General features: G+C 36.8%; 1 long non-coding RNA gene across 2 annotated transcripts; it reads left to right on the top strand.

The window, feature by feature from the left end:
• The first annotated feature begins 1,051 nt into the window (after positions 1 to 1,051).
• LOC148034475 (uncharacterized) lies at positions 1,052 to 19,331 on the top strand. 2 transcript variants are annotated; one of them, XR_015691082.1, is made up of 3 exons: positions 1,052 to 1,419; positions 1,505 to 1,797; positions 17,375 to 19,331. It is a non-coding gene; the product is annotated as an uncharacterized LOC148034475 (long non-coding RNA). The 2 variants fall into 2 exon arrangements; XR_015691081.1 differs by lacking the exon at positions 17,375 to 19,331 and adding an exon at positions 8,278 to 11,618.
• The last annotated feature ends 2,978 nt before the right edge of the window (positions 19,332 to 22,309 follow it).

Below are 22,309 nucleotides of genomic sequence, written 5' to 3'. Positions count from 1 at the left end.
ATGTGGGAACTCCAACTGTCACAATGTGTGACCAGCCTTCCCCTTTATTCAAATGTCATTGTTTGAAAGAATAAAGAATAAAGTGATAATGATGGGTGCCCATCACCTACAGTGTATAGGTATGCGGGTAACTAATATACATACGGGTACTGCCAACGTAATAATGCACAGGTAGCTAGGCTCGCGCCCTTTAACCCCAACATTGCCATGCCATGGGGGGAGTATGCATGGAATTGTACCATATTTATGCATTGCATGGCATGAGGCTTGCTAAGGCTTTACTCAACAAAAATTAGAAGCATGAGCACAATGAGAGTGTATCTTAATTGAGCATGCACTATTTTGCATACATAAATGGGAATTCTTTCACTCAATAGGAATCCCCAGGGGAGAGAGCAAGAATAAAGGGTGAGTTGAGGCTTGTGTAGGTCTACATCGGCTATAAGACGGATTCAAATATTGAAATCTATCATCATGAGTGCATGAGAGTGTGGGTGGTAGAGAGCAATTCTATCTAAAGAGGGGTAAGGCACTGAGCATTAAAGGACTCTAATTTATCAATGAACCTTTATGTATGCAGGGATGCATAGAGTACAAAGCATGATAGTATAGGCTAGGCACATGATTTTAAATGCATTTATCTACCCTATGTGAGCATAGACTATTGATGCGCATGGCATATCCATTAAAATTGCATCTCTTCAAGAGCACGAGTGCTTGTGCATAATTATACATCAATGGCAATAGCATTGTTTTGTTTTTAAGAGCACAGAGGGCCACAAAAGGAGCCCATCTAGTGGGCATCAAAGTAGGAATTTGGATTTTCCCATCAAAGACTAGTGAAGATGGTGCGTGGAGTATAACTTGCCTCCCTTTCACAAGAGGAGAGATTGAGGGGAGAGAATGCTTATCTAATGGTATCTAAATATAATTGTTTTTAGACCATCATATATTAAAATGTCTAAAGCTAGAGACGAGTGTCCTACATGTTTATTAGCCTCATTAGTTGTGGGTGTTATTCCATAAATATATGTTAGCGGCAACAAGCGGAGGGAAGGACAAAGAAGACAGTGGCTTGTGAAGCTTCAAGAAGAAGGAGGAGTGCAACTTAGCCAAAAACGGCAGGCCGTAGCAAAATGGAAAGCACAAGAAGAAGGGGAGCTTCACTGGATGGGGCCCTTCAAAAACAGATCAGTTCTGATCAAAAGAACCATCGCCTTAATCGAGGAACTGACACAACATCGCCAAGAGGACAGGCTTCCAATTCTCTAATATCTGACAATGGACTGCTAGAAAATGCAGATTGAGAATAGATCAAGAGCAATATCTCTAGATCTAAATTTAGCAGGGTAGCAGACTAATAGATGTCTACAAGTAGCAGCAGAGCAGAAGAGGAATCAAGTGTGGCCCTAAACAACGGTACGATAGCAACGGTCCCAAATCAGCTTATCTTGTGAATAGGACTTGCTGTGGGGTGATTATCTATTTGTTCTCTAAATTGCAGTTGGAAGAAAATATGTATTCCATGGCTAAAAAACAATCATAAGAAACTACAAGAAGTGTAGCTATGACTGGAAAAGGACTCCAAATTTGAACCGGGAGGCCTGCAACATGATCAACATGATTTGATGAAGGTAGGCTCTACCATTTGGGAGCAATTAACCCAAATGGAAGCATGAGAAGGATTTTGAGAGCCTCGCAAAGTGATCCTTGACCAGTGGATCAGCAAGGCTGGCATAGCAACTGCAGGATAGCGCCCTATACGATCTTCATTCGCAGGGGAAGTTCATCACTTGAGTAAGTGTTCTTCAACGAATGTTTCATTTGGTAGACTTTGATTTGCTCCCCTAAGTTTCAACACAGTTTTAGATCTAATAGACTTTGATTTGCTTGCCTAGGTCTCAACATAGATTTCAGGCTGCTTGAGCCATTAGATTTGCCTTGGTCATGTTCTACCTTCATGCTAATTAGACCTTTAGTATTAATAGTTGTCGTATATCTATTTAATATAGACTTGTTAGTATATCTTGAACTTAAAGGGAAGTGTAGGTATTCTCTTGGTTCATGCACAATTTGATTAGATGAGGTGAGATACACTTGGGTGTTGAAACTTTACATTGTGTGCCCAAAAATAAACATAGATAATAGGTCCAAGGAAACCATTTATATAGGAATAGAGAGAAAAATCAAGGTAATCTAAGAGACCAAAATCAAGGAAACCATATTTTTTTGTAGAGGAAAAAGTGACTCTTTTGGATGTAGGAATTAGTTCCTACTTGGTGTGACCAAGCAAGGATGATAGAGTATTCCCTAGGATAAGAGTATTTAACGAGGATGAGAATACTTATAAATCTATCCAAACGATTGAAGAGAGGGAGGGAGTAGGAGAAAGTGAGTGTGTGTGAGAAAATGTGGGTATAATGCTATCCGAATTGTTTGTAATTTGTGCAAGTGTGTGATAGCCTTGAGCACTCCTAAGGGACATGATCTCCACCACAATGAATGCACTACATATTTTGGCAATAAGGTTGGGATAACTTAAGGGTTTCCACCCTCTTTAAGAGTTTTTGTTACTACTTTTTCACATCGAGCACTCCTAAGGGGCATGATCTCCACCACAATGAATACACTACATATTTTGGCAATAAGGTTGGAATAACTTCAGGGTTTCCACCCTCTTTAAGAGTTGTTGTGTAATAAAGCTAAATTCCACAACAAGCTTTTAAACTAAAAATACAAGAAATAGACATAAAATGCTAGGAAGCCATAGCCAAGGTGGCTTGGCAAGAAATGGTATTATCAATATTGGTTGAGAATCAAATGATAAGAGGTTGCAGCAAGGTATGCACCCCAAGCTATGGTGGCCAAGAGTATTCATCCTCTTAGATGGTGGGAGGTTGAGACCTCAAACAATTAATGTTTGTAAAATGGCAAAAAGATGCTACACATGTTACACCTCCACCTTTTATACTTACCTTAGACTAAGGCATTTACGCTAGGCATTTATGCTTTATTACAAGCCATCCCGGCCTAAAAGAGCTTTGTCTTCAAAGCTGGAATTGGGACAATTGATGAAGAAAGATTACAATAATAGCTTGTAAGTGATGAATCCATGCTGAATGAAACTCCAAGCTGAAGAAGATCTCATATATCAATGAAGTATAGGTATGAAATTTGAATATACTGCTGGAAACAATCCAAAATAGACTACTGCACAAGAATGGCCATAACTTGAAGAAGGAATGTTCAATCATTATGGATGAGCTATAGAAATGTAGAGAACAATCCCTAGTATCCAAGCATGCCATAAAAATCCAATTTTGATGACCATATAGCAAATATTTTTATGACAGAAATTTAATACAGCAAGCTAGCCTGTTCAGATATTACTATGTTTCCTACAAAAGCCATGGAAAAGAATCAAGGTATGATGATGGTTTCCAAGTAGACTCCTCCATGGGCAAACCTCTCCATTTAATAAGGTACTCCAGCAGCGAATGGTTCCTTAAAACCTTTTCTCTCTTTCCAATAACCTTTTTAGGCTCATAAATGATAAGACCATCTTCATCCATTGGAGGTAACTCTTCTAAAACCTTTATGGATGGACCCACATATCTCTTAAGTTGGGAAACATGGAAACTAGAATGAATCCTTGTTGAAGAAGGCAAATCAAGCTTGTATGCAAGCTTACCAACTCGTTTGAGGATTTGATAAGGCCCATAGTAACGATGAGACAACTTATTATGACTGCCTTTGAGAGAAGCATACCTAGATTTAGGCACTTTGAGGAATACCCAATCCCCTTCTTCAAACTCCAAAGGTCTCCGCTTTTCATCAGCATAAGCCTTCATAACATCTTGTGCCTTCCGAATGTTTTCCTTGCATTGATGCAAAAGAGCTTCCATTTTCTCAACTTCAGCCTTGGCTTGTGGATTCACGTCTTCATGAAAAAGGGCTGAAGGTATTTGCGCTTTGTATGGTGACATGCCAATGTTCATATGATGAGTATTATTATAACAAAATTCAGCAAGATTTAACCAATGATCCCACAAAGCTTGAGTGTCATGGCAAAAATGATGAAGATAGACTTCCAACCATTTATTGACACGCTCCGTTTGGCCATCGGTTTGGGGATGATATGCCATGCTAGGAGTCAAAATTGTTCCCATAGAAGTGAATAAACTCCTCCAAATCCTTCCCATGAACTTAGTATCACGATCGGATACTATCTTCAATGGTATACTATGAAGCTTAAAAACACATTCCAAGAATTGTTCAGCCACTTGCTTTGCTATAAATTGAGCCTTGGTAGGGATAAAATGAGCTGATTTAGTCAACCGATCCACCCCCATCACATAAATGTTATTCCACCCATGCTTTGTTGTAAGTAATCCCACAATAAAATCCATTGTAATATCAGTCCACTTGCCTTGAGGAATAGGAAGTGGCTGAAGTAAACCACTGGGTAGAAGAGAGGAATCTTTATTTTGTTGGCACGAAAGACATTGCATAACATAATCCTTAACATCCCTCCAAATGCCCTTCCAATAGAAACTCTTATGGATATTGTCAAATGTTTTGAACAACCCATAGTGTCCGGCTAAGGGTGAAGAGTGCATTTCATGCAAGATACGGTCTTTGAAAGAAGATTGTGGTGTCAAGAATACTCTCCCATGATACCATAAAAGACCGTTGTGCCTTTTGAAATTTGGATACTCTTCTCCTTTGCCTTGCTGAAATTCCTTCATCATCTTTGATGCTTGCTTATCAAGCAAATACTTCTCTTGGATATCATGGATCCAATCCTTATGCATGGTTGAAATGGAACATGTCCACATTCTTGATAATGCATCCGCCACCACATTGTCTTTTCCAGCCATATAAGATATTTTGAAGTTATATCCTTGAAGAGTAGCTAACCATCTTCGTTTCTTGAGAGATAAATTTGGTTGTGAAAGAAAATATTTCAGCACACGATGATCTCTTTTGACATTGAAATGACTGCCATAAATGTAATGATGCCACTTTTTGATAGCATGCAATATTGCTGACATCTCTTGCTCATAAACATGTAATTGACGCTCCTTGTCATCAAGCTTTCGGCTCTCATAAGCTATGACTCCATGATCTTTACATAAAACTGTCCCAATTCCTCTTCCACTAGCATCCGCACATATGATAAACTCCTTAGGGAAATCCAGACATACAAGGATGGGTGCTGAAATTAGAAGAGATTTCAACTCATTGAAACTTTGATCGGCGATGGAGTCCCAAAAGAAAGCTTCCTTTTTGAGCCTATCCGTCAATGGAGACGCCGCATGAGCATAATTTTTTATGAACCTTCTATAGAAGGATGACAACCCAAGAAATCCTCTCAAAGAGGTTGCATTCATTGTAGTAGGTCATTCTTTGACACATTTTATCTTATTGGGATCCACTCTAATCCCTTGTTCTCCCACAACATGACCTAAGTATTCAACTTCATCTTCCATGAAAGAACACTTCGTCATCTTGGCAAAGAGTGTGTGTCTCATATGCTTCAAATGCTCATCCTTGGATTTACTATAGATTAGGATATCATCAAAGAAAACAAGAACTGTTTTGAACAAGAAGGCTGCAATATTTTATTCATGAGGGCTTGAAAAGTAGCAAGTGCATTGGAAAGTCCAAATGGCATAACCAAGAAGTGTTATAATCCTCTTTCAGTTCTAAAGGCTGTTTTGAATTCATCTCCTTCCTTCATTAGGATTTGATGATAACCCAATTGAAGATCTATTTTGGTGAAGACCTTTGCATCTTTAAGCTCATCCAAAAGATCATCAATTCGAGGAATAGGATACCTATTCTTGACCATTGACTTGTTCAAATCCCGATAATCAATACACATGCGAAATGATCCATCCTTCTTTTTGACTAAGAGTACGGGAGATACAAACGGTGATTGACTTTGCTAAATTAAACCCATTTGCAGCAATTCCTTGACTTGATGCTCTACTTCTTCCCTTTTAAACTTGGACAAGCAATAGGGAGGTTGTTTGATGGGTTTTGTATTGGGCAACAAGTCAATAGGATGGTCAACCTCTCACTTTGGAGGTAAAGATGATGGTGGCTGAAATAAATCCTTGTACTCCTCCAATAGCTCTTCTAATCTTGGATCCCTTTCCTTTGAAGAAGAAGCTAATGGTTGATTTGTTGATTGTCCTTCATCTACTTCACCTTGTCCTGATAGGATTGTACTTAAAATTCTTCTGGTCTTCTCATGAATCTACTTATTTTCATACTCAGTTGTTCTTTTGCCATGCATGACATGTACCAAGCTATAATTGGTCTTCATCAATGTATAAGTGTTGTTTATTGTTGAGTAGTTGGTATTTCTTGTAAACTCCTTAGAAGAACTATTGATAATTTTTTAGTAATATTGTTGTTGTGAACTATAGCTATTGTGGCTTCAGTATTCTAATACTGATGAAGGTTAATAAATAAATATATGTACTACATATTGGCCATTACCCTTCCTGGTGTAATTCAAACCAATGTATAGAGTTAGACTTTGATATCAACTTAGAATCATAAATTTGCTTTAGTTCCTTCCTTTCCTATGATCATATTTACCTACATTTTCAGGACCATTATTGCAGGTTGTTTTGGGAAACAACTTCACGACTGTTGATCGCTTAGGAACCATGATCTCACTTATTCCCATCACATAAATAAGAAATTATCATAGTAGCATTGCCCTTAATTATATAAAACTAAAAAAAACCATTGCAACACCATCAAAATCTTGCAATATTCCTTAGTAGTTATAGTACCCTTGTGATCCCAATTATGGAGCTGGTTCCAATTAGCTAACTACCATAACACTCCTCGACTCACTCTTGGACTTCCTAACTCCAAATTAGTGGTTTCCTTGACAATGGATGATAATTGATTGACATCGGGCATCTCAACATGACACGCTATGCAACTCAGAATTTATCCCGCCGAGCCAGTTTTGTGTATAATATACTATATTATATATATCTTCTTCTCTCTGACTCTTAATGCAACCAAGACAAAAGCTATGCACGGGAATATGTGATCTTCTTAAGGAAAACCAAAACAAAACTTGATAAACAATACAATGACTTCAAGTTGCAATGGATTATTCCGCCACAAAAAATTTTTGTTACTTGATTGTTGGATTTTTTTGTTGCTTGATTGTTGGAATTTTCCTAATGACAATAATAGAGGTAGAGGTAGATCTTAGTGTCAATAATCTGTAGGGCTATTGATGCCATTGATACACTATCAAAATCTGGAAATAATCCATATCGATGACCATTATTGTTGGTTTCTTAATTTCTTAAGAACCATAACATTTCAGTTGTTGGATTGTTTGTTGAGTTCCCCATGACATAAACAGGGGCTAATCTTAATGACGATAATCTATAGGACTGATGCATCATCAAAATCTAGAAGTAATCCATGGCCATCACTATTGGTTCTTTGTACTAGTCTTGGCAGCTCATGATCAGCTAGACATGGGGGTAGAAATTAAACTATTGATTCTTTGTATAGTCCTCAGGCATGGCTAGTGAAAATTTCTGCTGGTTAATTGTTGTAACTTTCCCCATGACATAAAATAGAAATAGATCTTAGTGTTAGTAATCTGAATGACTAGTGATACCACTGTTACACCATCAAAATTTGGAAATAATCCATGACCTAACTGTTGGTTTCTTAGGAACCATAACCATGTCTACTATTGATTTGTGTAGTGGAATTTTTTCCATGACATAAACGGAGGCAGATCTTAGTGATAGTAATTTGTAAGATTATTGGTGCAACTGATGCACTATCAAAATCTAGAAACTTGGTTGTTGAGAGTGGCTGGAGACTTGATGAGGACTTATACTTGGGGGTCTCGCTTAAGACTACTTACCTTTACAAGATCTTATAATTAGTTCTGAGCAAAGTGAGCATCTCCAAAGGGCACCAAGTGGCAAATGATCTCTACTTATTTGCTCTAGCCATGGCATAAAGGGGCTCAATAAGACATGATCACTAATCCGCTAGGTCCTCCATTCAAAGCATCATCCTTTGATTGTTTTGTTCTTATAACCATGGCATCCAAGTTATCTCATTGCAGTCTTACACAGGACCCAAGTATGGGTTCTCATGGGGTCTCCAATCTCTGACGTAAGCAGGCTTCACATTGCTTTTTTTACTCTTATAACCATGACATAAATGGGCTTGACAAGATATGATCGCTAAGTCGCAAGGTCCTTGATGCAGAGTGAGATGGCATGCTAGCATAAGCAACGCAAAGGCATAATGACACACCCCATTAAGAATGATACACGGCCTGAATGTCACCAACATATGTCGAAAAAACACAGCATAGGATACATCATCAGGGAAATGCAGGTTCCCAAGTGTAGCAATATCACCAAATATAGATGAAGCAGATTGGAGTTGAGAGTGATGTCATGCAGTTGAGGGTCAATTAGAGTAGAGATCCTATGGAGTCCAGCAGTAAAAAGCAACACTAATGAGCCTATGGAGGCTGGAAAATAGGTCGCCTGCTAGTGGGGTGTGAAAATGGAGCAGCTGGTCAGGTCACTAGCTTGCAAAGAGATGGAAACATAGCACTTCTCAGATTGAGATGGCTCGAGAACCCCCGAACAAGTTTGCAATGAAAGTTTTGACATCACTAATTCCCTGTGCAGTCCTTGACAAGCATGACTTGTAAATATTGCTTGACATTGTCCTAATTGGTAGCCACTAAATTTTTTATATGAATATAATAATGTTGGTGAACATGATTATGAGGAATAGTCTTTGACAGCATGTTTGTACAGTGATTCTCTGAAGGGTCACTGATTCTCTTTTGTAAGCAGCAAATTTAGCACTCATACATGGTTTAAGTAGATATTATTTATGCATATGCTCAACAACTGAAAGTCTAAGGAAGAATTGCCATTCTCGTTGGATGTCCTATGTACCAACCATCATAGATGTGAATGCATGACTGACTTGAAGTCTCACAAAAAATAAACCATGTATGCATAACTGAAAATGGTTGGAAAGATTTTCCTATGCATAACTGAAAATGATTGGAAATATTTGACTGCCCTGGCTAGTGACCACTCCTATCCATAGGTATAGGTATGATTGAAATCCACACAAGGTCACTGATTCCTTGTTATGAGCTCTTCAAGCATAACTGTTAAATATTTCCTAGTAATCACCCTATTTAATAGCCATTCATGTTTTGGCATGAATACAATAAAGTCACTACCTCTCATGGATCTCATACATGACTATGGACAACCAGTTTGGTCCTCTTGTTTAATTGGTAAACACTATCTGTACATTGTTTAAAGTTTATTTGTCTATCCTATGTAGTAGCTACTCATATTCACATCTCTATTAGCATTGAATATTATATCTACCAAAATGTCTAATTGATATCAATAGTTGATTTCTACACTGGTTATTCAACAATTGAATAAATATGATAAGTTTCTTACAAGTCCTCAAGCTAGTAGTAGCTCTGACTCTTATACATAAAAATACCCCCACATATTGGGCATTATCCTTTCTGTGCATGGCATCAACTCAGTAAGTAAATAAACTAAAATAAAACTAGGTACTCTTGATTAACCTTTGCTCTGTTATAGAAAGTTTTTAAACTTGGACTTTTGAAAACTGTCTATGTAGTACAAATCTTAATAAAGACAATAGCCTGCATTGCTTGCTCATCATGGGGTCAAAATCTAGTGTAAGGTGATTTGATAGTTTGATATCATCAATGGGCATACTCACATACAGGACCAAACTTTTCATCATACATGGATTGTAACCATCATCTCAATAAACTATTAGAAGATGTAGCAAGACCCTTACCTATTCTAGCAGGTCTCCCTCTCAAGCATAATAACAACCTTGTGTAATAGCAGTGATTCAGTGCTTGGATGATCTAACAAGCTTAAGCTTGTAGTAGTTATTATCTCACACATAACACACATTAAATCTATAAGAGGACTGAATGCATTGGGAGACTGTACTCCTTCATGGCATTGCAAAAGAACATGCATGCATGACCATTGTAGCTTCTTGGTTTATTCTTAGACAGGACTCAGGCATACAATATCCCTTTCTGGTAAACAAGGAAATCTAGAAAACACCCCTATCTTGACCACTGTACTTTGTATTGCTGGTCTGAATGACTGAGCTAAAGTAAATAGTTCATTCTAAGATGTAGTTCCATACAATGATATGAAGAACTAAGGTAAAATGAGTTTTCCCTTAAAAAAATTAGTGAGATGGTAGTAACTATTCTCTCCTATTCATTATTCAAGTGCTTAGTATGTGGCTATAGTTCAGACCATAATTACTGAAATCTAGAGTGATTTCGGACCTTGGTTTGAAGGACTAATATATGGTTGTGTTTCTATCAGATACTAAATATTCAGTTGTAATTCAAGGTCTTATTACTAAAGTATGCAGTGTCTTTACACTATTATGTTTTAGGCCATCCATATATTATTACAAATTTTTGGTTACTTTATTAAAATATTGCTGAATATTCCATCTCTTTAATAATGCACTGCTATCAATTGTTGCACCTTGAAAACTGTTGGTCAACACATATAATCAAAATATTATTGAATCTTCCATCTCTCATGCATTGGTGTGAATTACTACACATTGAAAATTGTTGGTCAATATACATTGTCTTACTGAGGAAGATTTAAATCATAGCATGTTGCAAACTGCTAGACATACTGATACCTCATTAAAATAATATTGTTGAATATTCCACTACTATAATTTGCTTGTGAATACTGTTGGTCTCACGTTGTCTACTACTAGAGATTCAACTCCAAATTACCTAGCATGCTGTATACTATGGGATATGTGGCTTATTACAAGACATGTGGTTTACTAATGGTGCCTTTATTCCAAAACTGCAGCATGCTGACAAATATTGATTCTCTTGCTGGTTGTTTTAGGGCAAAAGTGATACATAAATCCCTAAAAGTAAAAACATGTTGGAGAAGATTAATCTAGTTTGCCTAGAACCTTCTAACTCAGGACTATTCTAATGTTATGGTTTAACTACATATTGTAAGTTGAGGAGCATATGGTAGGATGTTGGACTATACCACATATGGAAAACTGAATTATTCTAATTTCAACTAGATATTGGTTATCCATCTTTTACAGGTTTTCTAAATACCCTTGATACGTTTGACTAATGATAGAAGGTCTCCCAATTAGGGAGGCTAGCTCTTAAACAGTCAAAGAATTATATAAAACATTGTCCTAGAACTTTAGCAGCTTCCCACTTATTAAAAGTAGATAGATAAAATTGACTCCTATTTCACCATTTTAGAAGAAAGAAAATCCTAGATTTACTTTCTTAGTCTTGACCTAAATTGTCAGCTTTGATAGATTGGGAGAAGTGTAAAAATGTTCATACTAAGCTCCTAAAAAATAGAAACGATGAATATAGAAGCAGACCTTATCTACCTAGAAAGGCCAAAAGTAATTCATAATTGAATTTAATCTATTTTGAAATTTACTTTGAATTCTAGGGTTTGCTTAGAGTTAGTTACGCACTGTTATTGTGGCGGTCAACTATATATATATATATATATATATATATATATATATATATATATATATAATAACATGCATTGAAAGGGTATTAAGAAATACCCTTTCTTTACATGCTATAAGGCCATAAATTACCCCTTTTACTTTACCAAGCTTATAGTTTTTTTTCAAATTATAATTAAAAAACCCCTTTTGTAAATATCATCTTATAAATTTTACTAAAGAAAATGTCATTTTCTTTGAACTCACATGGTATCTTACATATTCTGTAAGGTGGACTCCTCGAGAATAAAACACAATCTTTTTTTATTCAATCTGTAAGCAAATCCTTTATATGACACCTTTATGTATGTGAAAAATGTATGAACGTTCGGTGACAGTTGGATTAGTTGTAGCAGAGTTTGACTTCACATAGCATGTTTGTTAGGTCAAACTCACAGAAGTTTGCCACTACTCTCTTCTCTTTCCACACTAGTCACTCTTTTGGTTTCTTGATAATATTAGTACCCTCCATTTCTTTCAATTTTCATTTTCTTTTGACCACATGGTCCTCTAAAACACCATCATTTTGAAGAGGGCCTAACTGGGCATCCAACACCTTATCATCGTTGCTAGGTTTAGGGCTAACTTTCATTGTACTGTTATCTTTTTGAGTGCCTTTCAATTTCTAAACCCTAGTTACTACCCTAACATTGTTAGGAGATAACTTCTTACTAATTGGCAAAGTTTTAACTAGACTTACCCCATTGGACATTTCCTTAAGTGTGGATTTATTCCTTTGTAAAATTTACTTGTGGCCTCTCCTTTCGTATTCTCATTATTTATATGATGACTCACAAGCCCAAGTTGCTAATGATGACTGCCTTGCTAGAGAGAACTAACCCTACTCCAATAGGTAGTGGCTAAGAGATCAAACTTCACGTATATATCACATTAGACATTAGGACAATTATGAGGGAAATGCTATCCACCATATCACTTACGCAATCGAATCTTGATGGACCTCAATCATTGGGCTTTCTAATATCCATCAGATTTTGTTGACGCTTTAAGAAATTCACATCTAAGTTGATTTGGTAGTACTGCTCAAACAGTGATCATATTCGTATAATGTTCAAACAGTGATCATATTCGTATAATGTTTCATCATATCTTTTACTTCCCATACAATGTTTGATGTAGAGGACTCACAACCACTGGCTTCAGGAGATACCCCACACTAGGTTGCACAACTTGCAAAGGGGGTGCTACTTGTATTGACCCTTGATTTACAAAAGGATCTCTTTGGCTAGCTACTGGCTTAATAACATTTAGAGGAGCTTGCAACAAATGCACATTTTGCATCATACTTCCTCTACCATTTGGATTGATCACATAGGGGTACTGATCACACCTTGATCACCACTACCCAATCCCAAATTGTTTCTGAGACTAAGGCTCAATTTTAGAATTTCCCTTGATGTGTAGGCCGCTTATAAGTGGGACTCTACTTCCTTGGCTGGAGTTATAATAGTATCTATATCTGCTAGCGGGACACTACTCAGCTACACTTGGATTTTGAAGTCCAATCCATGAAATAAATATTGTAGTTGGGATAGGGATAGAGGCTGGCAACTTGTGAAAGATATCTTTCATCTTCTTAACATATGCTTGGGTATTTTCATGGGACTCTTGACTTGTCACATTTAGCACACATAGCCAATACTGTCCACCTCTCTCAGGGGCGAATTCCCTTTGAGAGGATGCAAAGAATAAATTTATTGTGGTTATGGTATGGACTTCTAAGCCATGATACCACTTTGTAGCCCTTCCTTTAGAATCATGTTAGAAAACATCATGAGATGTCCGTTGTCCCAAATTTGACAATTAAACATGAGTTTTTGGAACTCATTAATATGAAGCTCTACATCTTCCTCCACTAACCCATTAAAGATTGGTAGAGGGGGAACCGTGAAGTTGGCAAATTCGACGTTTCTATAGGAATTGCAACAGGTTACGCCATAATGATAGACATATTTGCTATAGGAGTTTGTAACAATGTGACTGGAACTCCACTTGAAGTGGGCTGACTTACTGGGAAAAGGGGAGTACTAGAGTTTCCTTGTCCTCCTAATAGATTGTTTGTGGCACTAGGGTCACTAAGTCCTCTCCCTCGTAGGGGTATCAAGATGCTACATTGAGGGGAATACCTCTTAATGATTTCAACATGTGAACTTGCCCTTTCAACTCTTTCTTGTTTTTGGATCTCGGCTTGACGGTGTTTATAAAAAAATAATACGTCTATCTTGATGTGTTTTGGCATAAACTAATTGACCAATACCTAATTAACCTAGATTTGGAAACCGCCACTTATTAGCAACTTTCGACAAATGTACCACTTGTTAGGACCATAAATGGGCCTGACACTGGCTCTAGGGCTCTAGCCATGCCTCCAATACTTACCTAAATAACCCCATAGCCTCGCGGACACGAGTGTATAGGCACTATGAATTGATTTATCGAAAAAATGTGTTTATAGATATAATCTCTAGATTCTAGTCCAACTTGTTGCCCTTTTCGACTCCAAGTAGATGGAGTACTCAAACATATTAGTGGCTAGCACCTCATAACAAAACAAAGGGATCCCCCCCCCATCTTATCATTATGGCCCAACTCTGACTGTCCTACAGCCCAAGGATTGGCCCCAGGATGCGCCATCTCAACATATAACACATGCACAAAGTGCACTTGTCACAATATTCGTTCGAGGAGATAATATAACTGTCAAAAACACGGATCTAGAGCATGGTAGCTGTGGTGGGTGGAAGATGAAAACAAGACTCATGATGACATAAACAGTGAAGAGATTGATTGTTACACAAGTGAATTAGGTTCCAAGATAAAAGCTTGGACTCATAAACACAATCTTGTGTAAGAGACTAACAATGACAATGAGACTAACTGAAAGTAGAAAGTATCATGATATATTGCATTCAACTTCAATGAAAGTGAGTCAAGTACAATGCTTTATAGTAGCTGAGTAGTTATATTGTCCCTCATTGTGCCTATGAGTTTCAAGACTGGTTACATGTCTCTTGCCTTACATCACCATAAAAAGAGGCATACAAATGGTGTGATTGCTAAACTCTCAACACCACCCCTCAATCACAACCATGAATAGCCACTAAGTGTACAGAGGCTGTCATGAGTACAACCTTGCTAAGTGTGGATATGCCAAAAACATGGTAATCAAACAGAAGCTGTCGCGCAGAAAAGGCCAAGTGTAGGCTATCGTAGAAAAGGCTAAATGTAGGCTAAGAGGCTGTCATCTAGGGGCTATTACAAGGCCTCACTAAGTGTGTAGAGGTTGTTATGTGTAAGTTACAGGAGGATTTTTTCATGGCTTATAAAAGGAACATTAGAGGCAAGTACATAAAAAAGAAAGGTCTAGCAAAATTTTGGGTAAAGGATCGGCAAGTCCTTGTGATTTTTTTCATTTTAAGATATATCATTATGAGCATTTCTTTTAGCATAGATCTTCTTCTCTTTGATCTTCTTTTCCTTGTGCTTTTCCTTCACTTCGCTTGCAACTTTAGTGTCTTCATGGTTGATCTTCTTCTTCTTCTTCTTCTTCTTCTCCTCCTCCTCCTCCACCACTGCTTTGCTTGCTTTGATCTTTTGGTCCTCTTCTTCATGGTCCCCCTCAAGCAAAGGTCCCATAATCTTTAAGCTTTGCATGATGTCCAAGGTATCTGGAATGTCTTCAAAATCTTCTAATAGATTCATTGATAATTCTTTGATGTAGATAGCTCCATGTCTTCTTGGAAGTAGGGCAAACAATAGTAATTAGTGTTCAAGCAACACTGTTAGTATCAAGAGATACTATCTTGTAACTTTAATGTCAGATGTCAATACTTGAATTTCTTCTTGCTTGTTGATTTGAGGTTATGCTTGCTAGAGACTGAGCAATTCTCAGTATTAGAGATTTGAGTATACCAAGGTTGAGCCACAAAAAAAGGGGAATGAAGTATTGTAAGAACTTCGTGTTGATGCTTGAGCTTGAGGTTTTCAAATTTTCCTCTTGCTGACTTGGAGGGAAATAGCAACCGGACCCACCATTAGTCTCCAAATAGTGCTGATCATCACTCCTCAGTGTTGGCATGGTCCCACATCAATCCGCTTCAAGCTGAACAATCGATCTCCATCCCGATCTTCTCTAAATAATTCCTACATGAACAACCCATTTAGAGGAGAGAGAGGGAGGATAGAGAAAGATTGAATTTTCATCTTCGTGATCAGGCCACCATTTTCACAGTCGAAATTGATGATATGAAGCAAAAAATTTGAGGAGCAACTTGGCATCATCAAATTATATGAGTATGTTTAGGCTCTCTAGTGCCCCCTCCCCCCGTCGTGAGTTTTTTGGGGGTTGGAGGGCCGTAAGGATCACACCCCTTCCCCTTAAGTGTCTTTTACATTGGGTTTTTTGTCCCTCATGCCCAATCTTTGGAGATTCCCATTTTTGGCATTTGATTTAAAGTCCAAAAGTTTTTAGACGATCGTCTCAAAGTCCCACACTGCTTGGAACTTGCTCTTCATTTCGACACCTGAAAAAATTATTAAAAATATGCAACTACTATGAGATCCATCTTTAGAAGTGCTTTCAAATCTTGCCTTCTACGATAGCTTAAAATCATCAGATCCGCATCCGCTGCTTCTAACAAGCTTCGATTTCTACCTCAAATTGACAAAATTTGGCACATTTCTAGCTTTCTTTGGGTTATAGAGTCCCATTCTCATAATGATAGGATCAATGGTATCATATACACTAAAGAGTTCCTAAGTTAGAATATTCATCTAGGACTTCTCGTAGTTGGGTAGTGCTTAATTTAGGAAGATGACACCTATGTCCTTGTTATAGGGGACTCTAGCTTGGCTTAAGTATACTCAACATGCTAGGTTGAGTTGTAGTGTACTCCTTTCCTAGAAATTCCATCCTAGACCCTAAGTGCTTGGCATTTCTATCTATGGGGGGATAGAAATATAGAGTGTAACTTTTTTCAATGTTACATCTTGTTGTTTAGGTTTACCTTGCCAATATGCTTTCACATTCTTCTTGTCCTGGCATGATGTAGTTAATTTGATGGATTAGTCACCTTATCCTCTATTCAAGGATGCGTTGGAAATTTTGCTACTTATTCAAGATTTTGTGTCTTGACTCAAATCTTGTTTTGTGCATGTGCTATAATGTCGAAGTTTACTCGAGGCTTTATGAGCAAATACAATGTATATATATTTGTGAATAAACACTACTTTTCTAGAAAGCATTTTAACACATGAGGTCCGTAAATGTTAGACGCTAGATTGTGCCTCACAAACTATTATGTACATATACGTCGAGTACTTCATATGCTTTAAAACTATTTCCTAACATGTCCTAAAAGTAGGCCTTCAACATGGTTGCTTGGTGTGTATTGGATATTTAGATTTTTGATGAATTCCTAAATAACTAAGTCCAAAGCTTGTGGAGTTTTGACTAATATTGAAGCTATAGATGAGAATAGGTAGCCATGGGAATTAGTAATCCATTGAAATGAGTTTTTATGAATCTTGTATATTCCCATTATTATTGAGATAGAGGAGACAAAAGGATTTGGCATTTATAACAAATCATTTGGTACAAAAGTTTGGGCTACTTTGTGACATATTGCAACTCATTAATTATCCTTCTATCTAGAAACCAAGGCTTTTGATTTTTTATATGATGTGGAAACTTCTTATTGAATAGGGAAAGTTGAACACTTTCAAGGCAACTCCTCTGCTCATGAGAAATTGGGATATTTGATAATTGACAAAAAAAAATCACCCTATCAAAGTTCTACAAGTTGAAAGGATTTAGAGGAGCTACCGAGATATGGTTAAGTCCTTTGCTAAAGTTTTCTTTCCAATAGGGATAGTGGAAGGTATGGACATCATTAGTAATGATGTCCATACCTAAGTCCTCAATTTGCCCACTACAAAACGCCTTAAATCTTTTTGAATAGGTAGAAATTCACTACTCTTTAATATTGAAGGGTTGATTAAAAACTTATTTAGGCTTGTACATTATTTTGCTAATATTTCTTGTATATCTCCAATTGAACGCAATCCTATGATTGAGCAAAAAAATGTTGTAAACAAAAAATGGAAGCAACCTTGAAGAAAACATCTTTTGATTTTATGAAATCAAAGCCCTTGTTTCTAAAGAGGATATGAATAAATCTTTTACTTTTCTTTGTTTTTAAATGAAATGAGAGCAACTTGTTACTTTTAATAATAAGAAATCAGGCTTGATTGGAATTCTCGGTGTAGTCTAATGCTTTCACTATTTCATGAGCTTCAAAGGTTCCATGATACTATATTGTCCTTTTGTTAGAGATTGATCCTTTGCTATTAGAGGATATTGTTCAAAAACTTCTTTTATTACTAGCTTCATCTTTTTGTGATTGAAGTAAAATCACAATGGTATTGGCAACATGGGTGTTGGTAATTGTTGTGGATGGTGCATAGTACACATTTTTAATACAATCAAGCATGAATGAATGGAATAAGTAATAAATGATAAGGGGTGTTCTAACTTCCATGAGTATGAAAACCCTAATAAAGGTAAAGACTTGGGTACATCCAAAAGAGAAGGGAAAGAATTTTTGAAAAATCAATTCTTGAGACTCGAACCACAAAAAATGGTTATAAGCTTATTTTTAAATAGAAATTGGGATTCTTTTTTACATTTTATGGTGCAAATCTTGTTCATATGTGATGAAAATTTGTTTGAAGCTTGTTAATTTAAAAAACCCAAAATGTGTGTTTTAAGAGAAAAAATGATATTTTTCTTGGTTTTAGGTGATTAAATCATGTTCTTAGGGATGATATTAAATTTGATGATGGACTAGAGTTCATGTTAATTTCTTAAATCTAGAAAATAAAAATTATAATATTTTGTATAAATAAAATAAGAAAAAAAAACCAAAAATGTGATTTTGTAACAAAGAAAACAAGAAAAAAATAGTTTATATCCAAAAAATTATAAAAGATAAAATTATATTTGTGCAAGTATAATGTAGGTAAATTATAAGGATTTGTCTCATTTTACCCTTGTTTGTATATTTTGGTGTGTATTTACTACTTTTGATACAAAGAAACATATATGGAAACACCTCTTAACCTACCCATCGCAAGCAAAACCCTAAAGAGTAGGAAGAGAGAGGGTTTCATGAGTTGATTATGATTTAAAATGTGATTTACTTGTTGGACTTTTCATATAAGTCTTTTTTTAAAAAAAATATTAAGAGGTACAGTGGCACGGAATAGTCTAGCATTGCTTTACCATCGCAACAATGTTGTTAGTGGAATAAAATAATGCAAAGAATGTTTGAGCTTCTTTATGATGTTGATTTTGTTTAAGTAAAATATTTGTTCACTTAAAGTCATTCACTTTACATTACATTGCATCGACATGGTATAAAGAGATTTATCTCTTGGATGCATAGCACTTGATTTCAAATGATTGATCCACAATGAGTGTGAGGCTCCCTATGTTGTAGGTTTAGTTTATTCATTTCCTTGAAGGACTGATTTGATAAGGATTATTGTTGAGAGTCTGGCAATACACCATTTATATGTCTCTTTGTATGGAGTTGTAAGACAAGAGACATGTAACCAATCTTGAATCCCATAGGCACAATGAGGGACAATGTAACTATCCACCTACTATAAAGCATTGTACTTGACTATTACTTTCATTGGAGTTGAATACAATATATCATGATACCTTTTACTTTCAGTGTGTGTAATTTTCATTCACTCTCTTACACAAGATCGTGTTTATGAGTCCAAGCTTCTATTTTGGAACCTAATTCACTTGTGTAACAGTCGGTCTCTTCACTGTCTATGTCATCATGAATCTTGTCTTCATCTTTCATTCGAAATAGCTACCATGCTCTAGATCTGTGTTTTTAACATGGTATTAGAGCTCAGTTCGAGAATGGCTTGACCTCATCTCAGTTTGAATGCATGACTTCATTTTCTTGCTTGAATCTCACACTCACTATTTGGCAGCCATAGCCAGACTGGATCTGCAACACTTTGAGCTTTTATAACTCTCTTTACAGGCCATATCTTGTCACGTTTCTTCTGGAGTTTTCTCCCTTGACTCCCTGCGCAACTCTCTGTTGCATCGCAGTACAATATTGCTACTCCCTCTGTTTGGAATTGCTAAAATTTGTCATCATTGCCAGATCTATGCCCTATTTCAGTCGTGCAGCTTCTACCACTCATGTGCACCATGATTCAATTTGTAGCCATAGGGCTTTTAAAGCTTCATATTCAAGCTCTCCCCCCATAGAATATCTCCAAGAAATTCTTCTCTTATAAGTTGCACTAGAAGAAAAACCAGTAGATACCTAGAAACCCTAACAGGAAAGCCACAACTTCCTCATTTCAAGCTCAAAAATCTCTTCACTTTCTCACCTCTCTTAGCTCAAAGAAGTCCATGCTACTCTGATTCACTGAGTCATTGAACTTCCCCTTTGGTGTCCATCAAGTATGTAGTGAATGGTGGGATCATGTAGAGAAGCACTGCCCTAGGGTGTAGGCATATATCGATGGAATTCTGAAGAAAAATCTTGATAGAATTATGAGTATGGATTTATTGGAGAGGGTGGGTCTACCAATCCAAAAGGATGTTACAATTGTTTTAAAAATGGTTGATGATAGTCTAAGGCAACTAGAAGGAATGGTAGTGTATGTACATGTGACGGTTGCTAATATTGAGTGTGTCCTTGACTTTTGTGTCATCCAATTTGTATGGAGGCCAAGCTATTAGTTGTTACTTAATGTTTGTGGATATTACATTTTGATTGTTTGGTGGATATCCTAGTTGGTCCACTAATTTTTGGGCATGGGTTAAAGAGAATAATGTTGGATGCATACCCTAAGTGACCGTTGGATGAAAGGGCATTATCTCCTACTATAAAATGGGAGGAACTTGAGGGAACCTCAACTGTTGGAATCTCAAGTTCTAGTAATTTTGAAGAGGGTTCTACTATTGAGGAGGTTTACCAAGTGTGTTTAAATGAGCCAATAGAGGCAAAGGACGTGATTTGTGATGTTGATGTGATAGAGCTAGATCTTGGGTCTAAACCCCGCCCCATTAAACTCAGCACTATGTTATCTGCTAATGAGCGTGCAGATTATATGGCAGTCCTACAGGAGTTCAAGGATATATTTGCATGGAGTTATGATGTATTGAAGGGATCCCCCCTCTATTGTTGTGTATATAATCCCATTGAAAGAAGGTAGTAAGCCGGTGAGGTAGAAGGTTAGACGTATGCCTTTCGAGCTAAGAGAGCTTCTTTTTTAGGAATTGATGCATTTAAGGAAGGGTGATCTGACCTTTCCAGTTGAACACACATAATGGTACTCACCAATGGTAATAAGAAAGAAAAAGAATAGTCAAATCTATCCATGTGTCGGTTTTAAGGAATTGAATAAGTAGATAGTGAAGGATTATTATCCTCTACACTTTATTGATCAAATTTTAGATCAGTTGGCAGGGTGAGAGATATGCTTTTTCATGGATTGTTTTGTGGGTTATAATCAATGGCCATAGTTGAAGAGGATAAGTTAAAGACGATGCCCATTACAATTTTTGGAACTTTTGCATACCCTATGATGGCTTTTGGCCTATGTAATGCTCCTAGTTCTTGGCAAAGAACGGTTGACAAGACATTTACCGATATATCCCCCAAAAGAGTTGAAGATATTTATAGATGATTTAGGGGTAGCTACCATAACCCGTCATAGATGGGATACTACCTTTGATTCATCAATGCATTGGCTGAACGTTTGCTACTATTGACTAATCTTTTATCTCACACCCATGTTTTTGAATGGACAAATGCATACAAAGTGACATTTGAAGATGTTAAAATGGAATTATCCAAAGCATTGATTTTAAAAGCTTAAAAAAGGAGTGATGCTTTCTCTATATTTACGGCTATGACAAGGCGTAGCATTAGTTGTTGCCTTTCCCAAATTTGAAAGGCATAGCTTTAGCATCCTATTGCATTTGCAAGCTAGAATTTGAAAATTTCAAAGCTTCCTTACAACTATTTGGAGAAGGTTTGCTTGGCTATGGTGTTTGCCACCAAGAAGGTTAGACACTATATTCTTTATGAGAAGGTGGTGTTCTTCACCAAGGCAGAGGGATTGTGCTTATTACTGAACAAGCTTTAACCCCTTGATCGCTTAGCGAAGTGATTGATCTCTTTGCAAGAGTTTGACTATGAGATTAAGAGCAAGCCACCAAAGTTGTAGGGTATCGTAGAGTGTCTAGTAGATTTGGGTGAGCCTAAGAAAGAGTGGACTAATATTAGTGATTATTGAGGACTTATGAAAAATTGATGTAACCTCTATTTGGCCATGGTATGCATCTATCACACATGATCTATCAACAAGTTACTTGATGGAAACTCTTTCTAAATTTGAGAAGAGGAAGATTAAGTAGCAAGCACTTTGCTTTTTAATAATAACAGGTGTCTTATATATGAAAGGTATGGATGAGATCTATCATTGTTGTGTGGTCCATGATGAGGTATCCTTTATTCTTGAGGAATGTCATGATTCAGCATGTGGAGGCTATTTTGTTGGATGGCTCATCATCCAGAAAGCTTTACTTGCTAGC

Source organism: Lygodium microphyllum, chromosome 6 (genome assembly GCF_053477565.2).
Source record: "Lygodium microphyllum isolate KBCC chromosome 6, Lygodium_microphyllum_v1.1.10, whole genome shotgun sequence".
Lineage (NCBI taxonomy): Eukaryota > Viridiplantae > Streptophyta > Polypodiopsida > Schizaeales > Lygodiaceae > Lygodium > Lygodium microphyllum.
Note: the sequence above shows the minus strand (reverse complement) of the source record. Positions and strands in the feature narration are given on the sequence as shown.